At 39.7% G+C, this 18,257-nt stretch overlaps 1 long non-coding RNA gene across 1 annotated transcript; it reads left to right on the forward strand.

The window, feature by feature from the left end:
• The first annotated feature begins 591 nt into the window (after positions 1 to 591).
• Positions 592 to 17,770, forward strand: LOC125429421. The gene is made up of 2 exons (XR_007244019.1): positions 592 to 677; positions 16,302 to 17,770. It is a non-coding gene; the product is annotated as an uncharacterized LOC125429421 (long non-coding RNA).
• Positions 17,771 to 18,257: the final 487 nt, after the last annotated feature.

Here is an 18,257-nt window from a genome sequence, read left to right on the forward strand (position 1 = left end):
CTTTCATAACTAGACTGCATAAAGATTTTAGCAGTTATCTCTAGGTTGGCAGTATAAAAGGGGGAACTCCTGCAAAGGGCCTCAGTCAGAATATGTTTATAAAGTTCTTGGAAGTGTGGACAGAAAGTGATTATTTTTTAATCCCTCCATACCTAATGCTAAAGCATATTCAACAAAATAGATTGTCAGTAGTGAACACAAATACAAGTACCATGTACAAGGAATACCCTAATATTTGATGAGTGATTATTTTTATCATCTCCTTAAGACGGTGAAGCAAAAAAAGAAATGTATGTATTTAATCTTTAAATTCAGAAAGTCATTGAAAAGAGGACACCGTCAGAGGTCACCTTAAAAGCTGCTAATAGTCATAAAATGTTCTTTTAACACCAGGCATTAGTAGCCCAATAGTAACTTACCACTAGCCTTGTGAACCCTTTAGACATTTATTTTTATTGGTTTCATTGTTGAGAGTTCTAGTGTTTCATTTTATATTAATTAAGAAAAGTAGTTGGTTTTGAAATTTTTCTTTTTCTATTACTTATTCTAGAAGCAGTTTACATGCTGAATGCCTTTTCTTGTAATTACTTACAGACAAACAAGTGTCCATTTAGGATCTTTATGCATGGGAGATATCAAGCGAAGAAGAAAAGCTGCACCTCTTCCAGGACCCACTGGTGAGCATTTGCACCATGATAACATACCAAAAATTGTTAAGTCTGCTAAACAACGTGGAGGGAAGTCCTGATAATTCAGTGGAACTTACATGTATCTTAATAAGCTCAGGACAGTTAAGAGAACATTTTGTAACCTGTTTCAATGGCTGATACAGATGGTTTGTGCAGAAAAGAGACATTTAAATTTAACTCTGAAATCAGTTTGCACACCCAGTGTGACACATTCCATGTCCTGCTGCTAAATAACATTGCTGAGTTCTCAGTTGCCTCGTGTGAAAATGAATATCAGATTAACATCTTTGACAACAGTGCCTCACTGTGACCTCCATTATAGAACTTCTTGTATCCCTTTTGTAAGAAAGGTCCTTATCCCCCTCAGATAGATGTGTTCAGTTTCAGGCAGTGGCATAGTGCCCATGGGGTTGGAGGGGGCGCAACGCCCCGGGCAGAGCCACGGCGGAGGTGTGGCAGGGGCATTCCGGGGGTATTCCAAGGCAGGGCAGGGGTTGATGGCACTGCGGCAGGGGCGCAGGGTGCGCGCACATCCTGGGCGCAGTTTCCCCTTGCTCCACCTCTGGTTTCAGGCACTAGAGAAAGAGTGAAGGCATGGCAGCAAATAAAATTTACTGCAGTATGTTTTCACAACTTGTTGCTTCCTACCTTATATCACCATGTCATAATCTACTTTCATGTTTACTGCTGTTAAGCCTTCCTTGTCCTGTCCTCATCACTCCACTAGCCCTGCTCATCCTTTTGTATATGAATTCAGCATTCCTGGTCACCCCCCACAAGTGATTTGCATTTTGCATCTGCTATGTGGTAGTGAAACTAGTTTGTATGAACAGTTTCAATATCCTGTGTTCTATTTGATTGCCAATGCATGTAATTTTGAAAAAAAAAAAAACCACCAGTGCATATTTGTGGAATGCATTTAATGAATATTCTTTAGGTTGTGAACCTTCCAGTCCAAGGCCATGCCATGTCTGTGACTGTGAAGTGATATCCAACACAGGAATCCAAGTTTACTTCAAAGGATTCAGATATTATAAAGAAAAAGAATCAGAGTTTCAGAAAACAATTGTAGGCATTTCAGCAAAGTTTGCTATGTTGCAGATGAACTGCTATTAATTGTTTATATTATGTATACACAGCCCCCTGCATACCTACATATAGATATATAGAAAGAGAGCACATAACTACATTCAGAGCTGTTCCCTGGAGTTATTAAACTTCGGTATGGCAGTAAAATGGTTTTGAAGTTTCCCAGTTTCAGTCATCAGTGGCAGAAACAGGACAAGAATATTCTCAAAATATTGCTAGAGAACTTTAATGGCAGTCATATTTAAAAAGGGTTTGGTTAGGTAAAGTCCTAACATTCAGAACATATGTGTAGTGAGAAGGAAAATGCTTAATGGCTGGAGAGAAGTTAATATAATTGTTTCTACAAAGTGATTTTAACGTCACAAATTGAAAGTGACAGAAGGAAGTCATCTTATGAAATATATGTGCATATAAAGCATTCTAAAACTAATTTTGTACACATTTTAATCTGCACTCCAAACTTCATCAGTATCTGATTCTGTTGGAAGATCAGATATCCCTGCAGTATTTTCTTGTGGGGGTGATAGGAGCAGCAGTGGAAAGTCTAATTATTTTACCAAAAAGCCTACGTACCTACATGCATTCATATAAACAATTTTTACTGTATTTAAATGACTTTTGTGGTAATAAAAATATTTGCAAGAGAGAAAGAATTAACTTTACGGTTGCTAATTATGTAACAACTCAGATAAAGCCTGGATAATGTAGCAGGTACTTGCATGACTTATAGGCTGGGTCAAGCCTGGTTGAAGAATCACTTTGACCCTGAATACATAAAATGGCCTTATGAAAGCCAAAACCTTAGCCAATATTAGTCATCTTCCCATGCGTAAAATAGTGGCACCAACCGTGGCTGATATTACTGCAGGTATCTCAGTGTCCTGCCCTCTCATTCTACAGTGACTGAGTCACCTGACTGTGTCTTCTGCCATAAAAAGCCACCCTCAGAGCTAGTAAAGGGCCTGAGGCTTCTAAACTATTACAAGCGTCTTACAGGTAGAATGGGAGCAGATATAAATGCTGGTGATGCTCCTAGTGCCACAGTGCAAGAGATCCATTGTTGTACATGCAAAAGACAACTGCTGACACAGTAGTCCCAGTAGAGGCTAAATTAGTATGATTACTGGCAGTAAAGTGCCAAAGTGTGGCTTTGCCAAGACCTTTTGTCCTGATCTAATTGAGTGTTGCAACTAGGGATGCCAGGACACAAGTAAGCCTGGAAACAGTCCACTGGGCTCTGGAAGCTCTAGTTCCTAATGTGTGTGGGTCCTTGCTGTAGCACGGAAATTGCAGTTTGTACTAGTTCAGCAGCTATTTCATCTATTCTTACTCCATAAGCTCCAGAACTGAGAGATATCACTGATAGCTGATGCCAAGGGTAAGCTGAGTTCTGGCACAAACTAAGCTCTGATCTCATGTGCTCTGAGAGCTGAGCATTTGGTAGCAACACTGGCATTTGGTAGCAAGTTTTTTGGTTTTCAGAAAAGTATGTAACTGGATAAAATATTCAATCAAATTGCCAAACACCTCTGCACACAGATCTGTGACAAAAGCTTTATTGGCATATCACGAAATGCAGGATTGTATATAGGACCATACCACAATAGTATTTTAAAATAATGTCATTCTTATACCATTCGTTTAATTTGATTTTTACACCATTTTAAATCCTTTTACACTGTTTTCACACTGTTTTCACACCGCTGTTTTTGGCCCATGCGGAATCTGCCTTAGATCTTGCAGTAAGTTCTGTTCATTGTAATAGCAGAAAGGAATTATGGACCTAGGAGGTCCTTGAGGAAAAGATTCAGTTGTCACATTCATAAATAACCTTATCTTTGTATGCCATAGGTTGTAAGGGCTCATATATGCATATTTGGAGGATAGATACACCTTTTTCAACATAAAGATGACAGGAGATTTGAGAATTCATCCACCATTTACTGGACAAATCTTTGTTCTAGAATTTCCCGTTTGGGTCCTAGTGCCTTGGGAACAGAACTAACTAGGTAGGCACCAGGAGGAAGAATTAGGACTAATAAAAGGAAACACTTCTTCACACGTTCTTTATGTTAAAAAAGGTATAGCATGGTGAGGCTCACATAGATTGCAGTGTGTGTTTGTATATTTGTTCAGCACCTGTGCAACTCTGTACTTTTAGATACATTACAAGGCTGTAGACTACTGTAGCGAGAACTGTTATTGGCTAAACATTTATTAATTGTGACAAGAACACCCAATTTATTTCAGCACTCTGGTTTATTTACTGCTCTTTCACCTTTGTATTTTGTATTGAAAAAGTAAAATGAATATTGATAAAGTAAACTATTGATTTCTGAATTTATAGCCTGTTCTCAGCCTTGAGACAAAGTCACATACCAATAGTGCTATGTGTATTAGTAACAAAGGATGTGGATTTACTCTTACAGCAATGAGAAACTATTGAAGCAAGAAACTTTTAGCAGTGGAGAGCATTTTATAGTTTGAAAAATGTCATCTGTAAAGGTGAACTAAAGCAGTGAACAAAATAAGGTGAATTATGTCGGATAATTCCCATCAACAGCTGAAGCAGTTGGGTCCTAATCTATATTGTTCCTTTTATTTAAAAAACAAAATACTTGATTTTATAGTCTTGGGTAAAACTCCTTTTTTAAACATTGCAGCAATTAAACCAATGAGGGTACCAACTGAAACAAATGATGCTTCTCCTGTATTGTCTGCAGTTTACATACAGGCTTCTAAAAATGATGAACAGGGGTTAGAATATATTCTTCCTCTTAGAACTGCCATGAATTTTTCCAGGAAATAAACACCTAAAGGAATTGAAGGCTAGTGAAGCAATACAGTATCTGACATGGGAGCATGTCATTCCGAATGCCTTTGTCTGCCTGCCATCCACCTGAACAATAATACTATTTAGTATCACCTCTTCGGAAATTTTATTGCAAAAACAGAATGCCCTTGAATTTTTCTCTCTGTATGTGTATAGGTGTGTGTGAATGTGTGTATATACATGCCTGAAACACTTTTGACCCTGCATAATTGTGAGCATGCTGTCGATTCCTTATAGCAATGATCATAACGAGGAAAGCAGCAACCAATTCCAGTATTCAGTACTGCAGTGAACATTCCAGGCCTTGTATACTTAACTGAATTTGCATTCTACACATCAGCAGGCAAACCGGGGTTGAGAGTTTAGTAGAGTTTGATGAGTACTATTCAGCCACAGTACCCAAAAGTGACCGGGGCTTCTGAAGTTCTTCTGAGAGGTCACAAATTCACCTAAAAGTTTCTGCCTTAGTGTGGGGCTTGCATCTTGACTCCTGCAGTTGACTGGTTATATTTTCTGTACCTGGGGAATTCCTTTAGCTGGAAAAATGTGTGTTCATCAGATTTAGTTCCTCCTTCGTCCTGGACTTCTTTCCCTTATGCATCTGTTGAGAGATTCCTCACTGCATTTCTTAATCTAAGACCCTTTCTGCATGGGCACTGAGCGGGAGTGCATCAGCATAAATTATGCTGATGCACCCCCCCCCCCCCGGGACCATTCGCAGAGACAGTCCTGGTAGGGGCGCAGGCGAAGGCACAGCCTTCGCACAGGCTTCGATTTTCCCAACCGGCTTGCCAGCTCCTGCTGGCTGCCAGCGTGTTGTGGAGGTCAGGGGACATGCCCCCCTGGCCAGAGTGACAGCTCTGGAGATGGAGACCGGGGGGGCATGTCCCCTGGCCTCCACAATGCGATGGAAGCCAGCAGGAGCAGGTAAGCCAGTTGGGGAAGGCAGGAGGGAAACACCGCCTTCTATCTGGTGCCGTTCACACAGCAGTGGGTGGAAGGCGCCACTTTTTAAAAACCTCGCTCGTGGAGCGAGGTTCAAAAGTGGTGTTTTTGCACTGCTTGGGCAGCACGAGCACGGCGTTGCTGCGTTGCAGCAGCACCTGCTGTGCGAACACCTCCCCAGGGATGGCGTTTTTGACGTCCCTGGGGCAGTGTATTCTGCACATGCAGAATCAGTCTTAGTTATCCAAGTAATTTCCTTTTTAGTTTTGAAAACATAAGTTAATATTGTGTTGATTTTGTGGGAAAACATCTTCAAAACTATGCAAAATCCAGCCTTTTGTGCATAAATTAGTGAACTGATCCTGCATAACTCAATCACTTTGGGAATTTGGATGACACTGAGATGTAGTAAGGGAAAAACACAGATCTTGAAACTCCAGGTTTATCATCAGGTCTCTTCCTGCCTGCATTTTGGTGAAGAATTTCTTTATGATCTCAACACGTATACACGGAGAATATCAAAATTTGATTAACAGGTTTCAAAATAGCAAAGGCAGTTTCTGGGCACTAGACCTACTGTAAAATTTTATCATGGGTTTTGAATTAATTTATAATATGGGGCTTCTTCATATGTTACATCTTCCTTAGACAGTGAGCCCTTTGTGTAGAAAAAAACATGAAACCACATGCAACTCTTGAAGTAACTGCACACATTATGACACTGCATTGTACATATGAAGCGGCCCTTGAAACACACCAGTAGTTATGACATACTTTAAATCAGTTTCCCAGCTAATCCACTTGAATGCTGGCATATGCCTGTTGCACAGAGTTGATAAGCAATGTTTTGTTCCAAGTAAATGCTTTAATGTGTTGTCTGGGTTGGTAGGTTACATGTCATGTTTCAGGCCAATGACTTGGGTTACCAACTCCATTCTCTCTCTTTTTAAAAAAAATGTTTTAATGAAAAATCTGACAGATTCTCAATTATAGCATGTAATATTGGGTGCTGCTATAAAGTCATCATGATTCTCTTTAACAAGGTAATCGAAAGGCTAAATGTTTTCATTCCATTTAAAAATTGCCAGCAACTATTTTGCTGACGTTTAATGTGGTAGTTATTAAAGTAAGACTAGAATATGTGGAGAGCCAGACTGATGATTTGAAAATACTGTGATTATACAGTTTCAGTAGAGGTTACTCAGGTCTACCTTGTAGTGAAGGTCAGACTTCTGATCTGTTTATACAAGAAAGACAGATCTGGGCTAGCTGGATAAGCTGGAGTAAATACCCGAACAGTGGACATGAGCAGTTGTTTCCAATTCTGCTTATGATTTGTTGAGAACAGGCTTACTTCCACATGATGTATCCTGAGTAGACATTTATGTTAGGTTCTGTAGAGAAGAAAATAAAAATGATGGTAGCCACTTTCCATTTTAACCTTAATGGGATGCTACATAAGTGTTTTCCAAAGCATAGGATAGACAGTGGGATCAACTGGAAAATATCCAGAGTTCTCAAGAGGGTACAACTCCTTTTAATTGGGCTTGATCTTTCCACTGTTTTGTGGCCTACTTCTGGTTTGAGGTCTTTTTTGGATAATTTCATGCTGCTTTTATGTCCCTGGGCTTGTCTTAATGGCTTGTTTCTTTTTATACTGATAATTTATTATAATTGTAATCCATAAAATCTTCTATATAAATAAATAATGGTTTAAGATATTAGTATTTGTAATGTCAGCGGATTTGTTTTCCTAATGTTTTATCAACCACTACTTTAATTTAAAGAACTTTGTGTATGCTAAAGGGCCATAACCTCCAGTGCATCACAAACAAATAAAGCTGCGTTTTCTGATTTACAGTATCATCCTGAGCGGTTACATCCTTCTACATCCACTGAAGTCAATGATGATATTGTGAACCAGAAAACACATCTTTATATGTTTGTGGTGCACTGGAGGTTATGGCACTTTAAGCATACACAAAGTTTTGTAAATTAAAGTTAACTGTAGTAGTGCTTGATAAAACATGAGGAAGCATTATCTATTCTGACTGGCAAGATATCCAGCAAAAACAAAGCAGTGACTCATAAAGCCCTATATTGTGTACTCTCATTACTAGCAACTCTCAGTCTCAGACAGAGGCCTTTGCTAGCCCAGCTGTATAAGATACTTTTAGCTGGACATGCCAGGTCATAAGTAATCGATCAGGTATCATTTGTTGACCAGTCACTTCAGCATTTTAGATAACAACCCCAAAAGAGGCCTTAAGGATCAGAGTGTTTAATGATGACTATTTAGGAATCTGAATGCAGGTAAAAGATTAAAACGTTTGTACATTGCTCTGAGCCTTTCCTCAGCCAGGAAGGGTGAGATATAAATCTAATTTGAAAAATAAAATGCAAACAAATGGACCATTTGAATGGAAATGTGCTTGGAAAGTAGGTTGCAGGTTGCAGTCCACAGTCAGGGCTCAAGTCTGGCAAAGGTGATGTGGCAGCCTGTTACCTGTGGTCAACTTTTATAAAACTCCCAGTGATGCTCTAGTTACATAGTGGATGGATAGACTACACCTATGAATCATAGAATCATAGAGTTGGAAGAGACCCCAAGAGCTATCAAGTCCAACCCCCTGCAATGCAGGAAAACACAGTCAAAGCACTCCCAACATATGTTCATCCAGCCTCTGTTTAAAAACCTCCAAAGAAGGAGACTCCACAACTCTCCAAGGCAGTGAATTCCACTGTCCTGATGGTCAGGAAGTTCTTCCTAATGTTTAGGTGGAATCTCTTTTCCTGCACCTTGAATCCATTACTCTGTATCCTAGTCTCTGAGGCAGCAGAAAACAAGTTTGCTCCCTCTTCGACATGGCATCCCTTCAAATATGTAAACATAGCTATCATATCCCCCCCTTAATCTTTGCTTCTCCAAACAAAACATCCCCAGCTCCCTAAGTCTCTCTTCGTAGGGCATGGACTCCAGGCCTTTTACCATTTTGGTTGCCCTCCTCTGGACATGTTCCAGCTTGTCAATATCCTTCTTGAATTGCAGTGTCCAGAACTGTACACAATATTCCAGGTGAGGTCTAACCAATGCAGAATAGAGAGGTACAATTACATCCCTCGCTCTCAACACTATACTCCTATTGATACAGCCCAAAATTGCATTGGCTTTTTTGGCCGCCGTATCACACTGCTGACTCATGTTTACTTTATGATCTACTAAGACTCCCAGATCCCTTTCCTATGTAGTGTTGTCAAGCCAGGTGTCACCCATCATATCTGTGAATTTCATTTTTTCTGCCTAAGTGTAAAATCTTACATTTATCTCTGTTGAAATTCATTTTGTTTGTTTTGGCCCAGCTCTCTAATCTGTCCAGGTCATTTTGAATTCTGACTCATTCCTCTGGGGCAGGGGTCAGCAACCTTTACCACCCAAAGAGCCATTTGGACCTGTTTTCCACGGCCCTGAAGGTCTACCGAGCCGGAGAGGCGGCCATTCCAACCCCCTCTGCCCGATTGAGCAGGCAGCAGCCTGCTCCATGGGGCAGAGGGGGATGACGGTTGCTCTGGAGGGACACGCCCACGCTACCCTCCGACCTCCAGGGGTCAAAGGGCAGCGTGGGCTTGTCCCTCCAGCCCTCCAGAGCAGCGCTGGAAGGAGAGGTGAGTGGAGGGCACACAAAAAGTGGCGCCCTCACACACAGAGCCACCTCCAGTTTGTCCCCTCCACTCACCTTTCCTTCCAGCTCTGCTCTGGAGAGACATGTCCGCGCTACCCTCCGACCTGCAGGCCATGTGGAACCACATTATAAGGCTGAAAGAGCAGCTCCAGAGCCGCAGGTTGCAGACCCCTGCTCTGGGGTATTAGCTGTCCCGCCTAATTTGATGTCATCTGCAAATTTGATTAGCACACCTTCTATTCTATCGTCCAAGTCATTGATAAAAATATTGAATAGCATTGGACCCAGGACAGAGCTCTGTGGCACCCCACTAGTCACTTCTCTCCAGGATGAAGATGAGCCATTGATGAGAACCTTTGAGTTCAATCAGTCAACCAAATAGAAATCCATCTAATAGCAGCATTGTCTAGTCGACATTTCACTAGCTGACTTGCGAGATTATGGGGCACCTTGTCAAAAACTTGACTAAAATCAAGGTAAGCTATATCCACAGCATTCCCTTCATCTACCATAACCAGAACATATATGAGTATGAATACATGTGTATACATGCTTGATTTGAATACCATAGAAGGTCAGTCATATCTGAAGATTCAGCTCAAACTGATGAACTTTAATGTGCCATAATGCAGTCATTGAATAGCTTTCAAAGTTGCCCACTGTTGGCTTTAAAAATAGGAAAAATTTAATGGTTCTTTTTTTAAAAAAATGCTACACTTTAGTTCATTAACTGTGATTCTCCTATTTGTATAAATATTTTATTTATTTTTTAAAAAACCCACACTGCTTGCTCTAGGAAATCCTTCAGGAATAACTGTGGGAAGATAGCTTATGGCTTTGAGAGCAACACTGTGATAGCACAGCTTCTGTGCATCAAGATCAAAGCCTACTGTTTTAGACCTTTGCATTTTGCTTGCTGGCTTAGCAGCCCCCAAATAGAGAGCTGAAGGGAATACTCTGAATATTAAATGCCTTTCAAATAACGGAGGGGGAAAGTGTGCTAGCTTATAAAGCAAAGCAGCATGTAGCTCCCCATTTTCCATTGGCTGTTTATCCAACATCAATATAACACTTTAGGAGCCAAATTACTAAACAAGCTGCCAATTAGGCTTGCAGTCAGCTGGATAGATTAGTGGCTAAGAGAGGCAGAGACAAGATTTTCATCTCTTGAGCCAATTACTCAAGTGAATTACCATCCTTAGTGCTCCTTGGGAATTTGAGGCAGAAAGACTAACTCCAGTGTGATAGGCGTAAGTGAGATCCAGGATAGAGGGTCAGGGTTATCAGGCCACATAGTGCAAAAAATTGCTTGAGCAAAAAGAGATCCTTCTAGGAAAGGACTTAAAGGATTTAGGGCTGCCAGGAGTGCTAGAAAATAACAGTTGTGGGGCATCCTGCTGCAACAAACTTGTGAGATTCATGTGTTAATCTTATCAAAGTGAAAAGCCACGACTCCAGTTTCGGGGGGGGGGGGGGTTAGACAAAAGAATAGTGCTGTTTACATATTTTAAAATACTGGGAAAGGAATATTATGCCATTGTGAATCCAAAAAAAATTATTTTGTTACCTCCAACGTGCTGAAATTTATTTATTATATTAACTGTAGCATGAAGAATACACACATACACACTCTGTCCAATGTAATTTAGCAAGTGTTCCTTCTCTTTTAGATTAGTATTTCCTTGCTTGTTTTAAATTACAAACCCAATTGTCCAAAAATGTAGGGCAGCTGTATTTACACAATTAATAAATTCAGATTGATTCCAATCTATAAAAAAGGTGTCCCTTGTGTGTGCAAGGAGGTTATCTTGGTCCTTTTGATTCTTATGGAAAAACCTCCATTTTGCCATCTTAGAAGAAGCATGCCACCTTCTCTCACTAAGAAGAGGAAATGCCTCTTTTACAACTGTGTTTACTGCAGCAGATACATTCATGGCCTAACATCAAAATACACATGTTTCTTCCAAATCACTGTCTTGTTCAAATGTAAATATATATTTAACTGAATAATTATTTAGAGCCCATATAGTCCATCAAATAAAATATCTGTAGTTGTGCCAGCAGCCTTAAAAAAATTGAACTCACAATGTCAAAATTGAACTCACAAATGAAATTCATGTCAAATTTGTCCTACTACGTATCTGCAAGGAAGACATCTGACCTTGGTTCCACAAGTCTCCCTAGTTTAAACTTATACCCCTCACACAAATTACATTATTTCCCATTAAAATGTGCTCTTCCAAGTAGTACAGCATGCTTGTAGGCAAAATGAGTCTTGATTTCTGTTACGATAGCTAGTATTCTGTAACCAGCAAGCACTTTTAAAAAATCTGTTGAAGACCATGTTCCCATTGAATTAACTGAGCTTTACTTCCTGGTAGATGAAATGTTGTTAGCCTTTTAAAATTGGGGGCCCCACAAGGAATCGCAGGAGGAATTAATCAGTGAGAAATTGTCCCTTGATCCCAAAACTTCCCCCTTCAGGATACTATAGGCTCTTACAGGTTTTAACAGATCGGTATTCTCTTCCTCCTTCTTTCTTTCTTTCTTTCTTTCTTTCTTTCTTTCTTTCTTTCTTTCTTTCTTTCTTTCTTTCTTTCTTTCTCTTATAATTAACTTCTTTGAACATTCTTATTAACTGGAAGATTTTCAATATTAATTGGACTATGGAGTGTGTCGTTTTTAATTTACAAAGTAATATTTTTATGTTTATCCATGTATCCTAAAAATGCAGAAACCCAACTGCTTTCCTCATACTTGACTATCAAGTACTTGGCAGGGGTCCTCAACCTTCTTCAACTTGGGGAGACCTTTGGAATTCTGACACAGGGTGGTGGGCACAACCACAAAATGGCTGGCACAGGAGGCAGAGCCATACTCACAGAGGAAATCTGAGGCATGGGGAGAAGCGATGTAATTTAATAAACTAAGAAAGAAAAGAGAGATTAAAGCCAGCACTGTGGTGGCAACTGCCACTGAAACAACATTATTTTAATCTGCCCAGCCAGTCAGATTTCCAGTGGCCAATCAGAAGTCCTTCTGGGCAGGTGCCCCAGAATCTTTCTAAAAACACATGGTGGGCATCAAGAAAGATATTAGAATGAGGGCATCAGGATGCCTTGTTGGAAATCCCTAGATTAAAGTTTGAGCATTATAACAGGAGACTGGTTAAGATACTGTGTGTTTATTTTCTTAGGTTCATAAAAAGGAAAGAACGTTTTTCAATTGCAATCTGGACAGTCTTTACCTACTAAGACTAGTATTTTCTGTTGTTGCCAGTTCTACCTTGAACTTGCAAACAATTTCTTTTTAAAGAAAGCATACGATAGTAAGGTATGGACGAAGTTTTTAAATTTTTCTGCCATGCTAAATGCAAATCTTCTGATGTGCTCAAGCTATAGTATTTATATATTAAGCAAATATAAAACCTAGGCTAAGGCAAGCTGTTGTATCCCAAAATGATTAAACAGATGTGAAGTCTGTGGCAGCATTAGACCTCTGATCTGATTTTTATCTTACAGATGGAATTAAATTAATTCATGGCAATCCCTGTAAAATCAAGGGTATGGCACTGAATGCTAGTGCTCTGTTTAACCAGAATGTACCTGTTCCAACAGCTGTTGAGAAAAATTACACGCCTTAATTTTCATAGAGATCTACCTTTAATGACATCATAAATATTATTTTGAAATAAAAATTGAATTGCAAGGTTTGTTTTCTCTTCTTTTTTGAAAATGAATGCAATGATTTACTAGATACAAACTTTATTGCCTTTTACTTTTATGGCCTTTATATTAAGTCTTTAAAACATTTGCATAACTAAGGATTCTCTTCAGAAAGGATGAGAGTGTGCACTGATAAAATGACAAAGCTATGTAGTTTAACTTGGTGTGATCGCCCAGTATATTCTCAGAAATTTTTTAACTTTGCTTTGCCAGTGAAAGGATTGTAACCACTCCAGTATGTTGACCACTCATTTGTCATATCAAGCACTAATTGTTACAGTTCCAATTAAATTTTGCTATGTCTCTAAGGTTTTTGTGCCACTAAAACAGCAGATTATTAGCAAGCGATATTAACTGTAACTTGTTTCTCATCCACGAAGCCCTTTTTTTCTCCCTTGAAGCAGCTTAAAATTATCTCTGGCTTTTATGAGTGGTAAAGCTCCATTTCTTCTAGGTAGTAACAGTTGGTGTTAATAATCCTCAGTGTGGTTCTTGTGTAACCTATTGCCTGAAGTCACAGCATTCTTTTCAGGACTGATGTTCTGCTCTGATGCACATTGTTGGGGATTCCAAATAGCTCTTTTGACATGTGTTTTCTGTGATATTCCAAGGTGAAAGTGTTTTAATTAGACAATAAATTTGAAGTAAAAGTACCTTGAAGCAAATGAACGTTGAGAAATCTTGCATTTGATTGTTCCTTTGTCTTAGATCGCAAAGAAACCTGCAGGAAATCAAGTTATCACAATTGCTGCCTTTAATAGAGTACAGCATTCAAAATCAGCCAAATAAAAATATTAGCAGTTTGCTATATTCCTTTATAAAGTTGGTGACAAATTGATACTTCAGATCAGCAACAGTGGATTGCTTATGTTGGTCCTGCGATCATAATGTTATGGTAGTTGCCAAACCATGAGTTTGCACTTGGAAGTTCTTCACAGGCTCATGTACTTTTCCTCATAAGGATCTTAGTTCATTTACAGAGTACTTTGCATGCACTAGACTATATGTAAAAGCCTCCTTTCACATTTACTACAACCAGATCTTTTTCGATGGAGATGGCAAGGAATTGAACTTGAGGCCAAGCAGATGTTCTGCCACTAGCTATAGCCCTTTCTTCCCACATATTGTGGTTCTAATATGTTGCATTCATCTTAGCAACAACCCTGCAAGGAAAGTTACATTTTAGAGACCTGTTCAAAACTCACCCAGTGAGCTTAATGGTTTAGGTAACACAAATCAAATGCTAATCTGCATCAAAATCCAACATTCTGTCAGTTGGCTTTTTGAAAGAGCAATAAGTAGTTTTGCTGTACAGATAACGACTGTAATTGTAAGTGGAACCAAATTTCTAAGTTTCAAACTGTGGTAATTATATCTCGTGTTGAGGAGGAAAATTCATTATATTGTATATTAAAGTACTTAAGTTAAAAACAAAAGTATCCCAATTACCTGCCAATCACAGAAAATTGCATACTTTTTGTAAGATGGGTAGCAAAAATAGAAACATCACTTTATGAAGTTATGCATTCTGAAGTACAAGTTGTTCAGCGATACAATTCTTATGCCATAGTTTCTGTTAACAGGGCAAATATAAGCAAGCCAGTTGTGTCTCCGTACTCTCAATTTAATGTCCCTCTCTTCCATTGAACTAATAGGAGCCAGTTAGATCAGAATCCTTTTTAGACTTACAAACCAATCCAGAGGCCATGGTGGCCAGGGATAGTGTCACTGCAGTACCGCCTCCAGAGGGCTTCCATGTAGCACATGGAGGCAGAGAAGAACTAGAAAACCTTGGCCACCTGAATGCCCTCTGTCAAGAAAACAGCCTAGGCTTTTGCCACTTGGCTTGCATGGGTTCTGTGAGCACACAGCAGGCCAAATAAAAATGTTTAAAGTTTTATATAAAAAAGAAAAGAAAATTTTCAAAAATCAACATGAAAAGTCCTTCAGCAGAAATAACATCTGCATAAATCGCAGTTGATTAGCTGAAACATGACAGAATAAAACACAAATATGCAAATATTAGCATAGTCCTTGAAATCTGTTTAGCGTTGGCCTTAGTTTCTTCCAGCAAGCATAGATTGAAGAAAAGATACAGCATTTCAGGTAGGTTCAGAATAAAATAGAATAGCATAGCCACTCTAGCCCCATATTAAATTTTATAAGGATTCATCCATCACAGGTGAATTTAATTCAACCGATTAGAGCCAAATTTTCAAATTCAAGCTCGTGGTCATACTTACACGTCAGCCAATTAATGACTTGGGTCTGCCTGGCACAAATAATCACAACACTCCTTTAATGTTTTGAGAGACTGAGACAGGTAGCTAATACTCCCTGTTCATTCTCACAACATCAGCCAGGTGAAACAGAATCTAATCATGACAGGGTCTTCTAATTAAAGGAGACAGAAAAAAATTTACAGGCTTGTTTTTAAAATGATTCTCTTTCACAGCCTGAGCAACTTGACCAAAGTTCTGACAATTGAATTTCTTGACACTCTCCATAGTCCAAAACATAAAGAGTAGTGTAAGTCTGAGGGCTACGTCGGAGGCGTTCTGGGCTGAAAGCCTCGTGGAAGTCAGCTCCATCCCTGGGAACAGCCTAGCCCACTATCAGACACGTCAGTGTCCAACTTCATGCCAGTGCAGCTCTTTGGGCAGCAGGTGTTCCTGGGTGGGGTGCCACAGAGCTCGTCAGCACCCATTCACCTCCCAGTTTGCTCATCCCACCATATATAAAGTAAATACATCTCATTAAAACAACACTCTACCTTGGTGAACTCTTGCAACTGCCCAGAGTCTGCCAACTCTAACCAAAGTTCCATATTCAAGGTCTGCAGAACAAAGGATGTATACCATTCTACCTAGGATTTTTTACTCTATCTGGATTAGAGGTGGTGTATGAAGAAATGAAATCTGAACATTGAGGCCCTTTCATACAACCAGCTTTCTACAAGCTAAAGTAGCAGATAGCATAAGCTCAGTTTTTCACACAGCTGCCATGTACTGAAATAATCATTGAGTCTATAAAGATACGCTGCAACTGGGCTGGAGTATGGGCTGGTTTCTATTAAGGGTGTTCAGTTAGTTAACGTGTATAGATCCAGGTAATTCGAGCTTTTAATTTCTGAGGTTTTTGCACCCAAATAGTGGTGTTAGAATGTTCAAGCCTACGATATGCTCAAATCAGCAAGAAACCTTGAGGTCAGTGTGAGCAAAGACATCCTGTTATAGCAACCTATTAGATAAATTGGGAGAATAAGAAGGTTTATGGTTTATTGAGAGATTACCTGCATATGACAATCCTGATTAATGCTGCGTGTTTCTTTTAATCTCAGGGTTTGTAGGTGAAAATGCTCAACCAATCTCAGATAGCAACATTGGCAACAGGATGCTCCAAAGTATGGGCTGGACACCCGGCACAGGCCTCGGACCAGACGGCAAAGGGATAGCCGAACCTATCCGAGCAATCCAAAGGCCAAAGGGACTTGGGCTTGGATTCAGCTGACCAGAAGGCACTCCAGGTGCTGCTCCAACAACAAGATGGATGTTTGACTTTAGCTTTGAAAAAAACTGAAAAAAATTATTCTGCTGTCCTCAAAAAAAGTGATTTTTGCTGTAACTTTTGAACACAGAAGTGTCAATGTTTTCTATTGCAGCCACAAGGGCCAGCCACTATGGCAATACAGATCTTTGAATCCTAACTCTGTTATGGTGCTAATATTTGAAATTGTACTTTTTTATTTAGTGTGGTCGTAACCATTTCTATTACCAAAAACTCCGACTTATCTGTTCCTCTTGTATTCCTCTAGGTAAAACCTTGTGAACATACCTGTATCCAAATTGTTTTGTGCCACTCATTCATGCAATGGTTTTTATAGACTTAATTATCATGAAAAACTAACTCTTGGAAAGCCACTTGTTATTGCTTTTGACAATAACGATAAAATCTAGAAAGTCGGTTCCATGTATCCCACCAATTTATTAGTGTTTGTGGTCAAATCTTGTGCCACCCACAACAGTAAATATAAGATGAATTGCAAACGTGGGTTATTCGCTGAGGGTGCATCAGTGTAGAATTGTGACAGAAGTAGAGAGGCATAGTTTCAAGAACATGTAACAGATTTCACATTACTAAAACAATGGTGACCGTGGTTCTGTGGCAACAGCAACCTTGCTATTGTTTTCTGTGTAAACCTTAATGGGCAATCTTCTTCAAGTGTCTGTACTATCTTAGGCCAGCATTTTATGCTTTAACATTATTTGTGGTTTACAAGATGTGCAAATGAGTTGACATAGTCATCTGTTGCTCCACAGCATGCAGGTTTGCATAAGGAATGCATGACAAGTTTCTATTCCAGCAGTTATAGAGTGTAACCCCATCCTCTATGTGCACCTAAATACATCCCCTACAAGTACAGCTCTTAATTTTTTAAAATCTCCGGTGTTATTCACCTAAATGGAAAGATCTTAAGCAAATTGTCCTATCATCCTTTACCCAATCACTGTGAGTGAATGTGTATATTGACTCATGATTAGCTGAGTGGATTTTAAATGGGACAGTTTCACTAGAGCCTTTTAATTTTAGAAATAGTATTGAAAATGTTCTTAGCTGACAAATGGTGGCTGCCAAGGAAGGGGTGGTTACATCTTATTCATGGCTACATGCTCTTAAAGGGAGAAAACAGGTTGAAATGGTGATGTAGGTAATGCTTTGGTAATATCATCTGCCATAACTCTCAGATTAATATCTTGGCTTACTCTTGTTCTGACAGCTCAAATTCATTAAAGAGGCCATTTTATACCAGTTGCGTAAGGGTTTATTTCAATAGCTATGTGAGCTTGATCTAATTATTTCTGTACTCCAAAGTAATTGCCTTAGACTTCACATTACATACTCTCTGCCAAGAGATATCCATAGTCAGATTTCATACCTCCTGCCACCTTGGTATATTAGCATTCCCAAACTAATCCTACCAGAGACAGGCAGCCCCATCCAAAGGGGGAGGTGAAACAAATTTGCTCTGGTAGCGGTGCACCCACCAAGTTGGCGGATTTGCCCTCCCCAGGGTACTTACCCCAGCAGAGGGGTGATCCTACCAGCGTGCAGCAGTGGCTGCTGCCCCCTAGTGCTGGAATGCAATGCCACATCAATGTCCCAGTGCCACTGCCACTGGCGTAGTGTGGACAGGTCGGGGGGGGGGGCATGTTCCTCCCCGACCTTTGCAGACCACACTTAACCTAGCCTTTAGGCTATCGTAAGTCCAGTGCAGTCCATTGAGCCTTCTCAGTGG

Source organism: Sphaerodactylus townsendi, linkage group LG01, assembly GCF_021028975.2.
Source record: "Sphaerodactylus townsendi isolate TG3544 linkage group LG01, MPM_Stown_v2.3, whole genome shotgun sequence".
NCBI classification, from domain to species: Eukaryota; Metazoa; Chordata; class Lepidosauria; order Squamata; family Sphaerodactylidae; genus Sphaerodactylus; species Sphaerodactylus townsendi.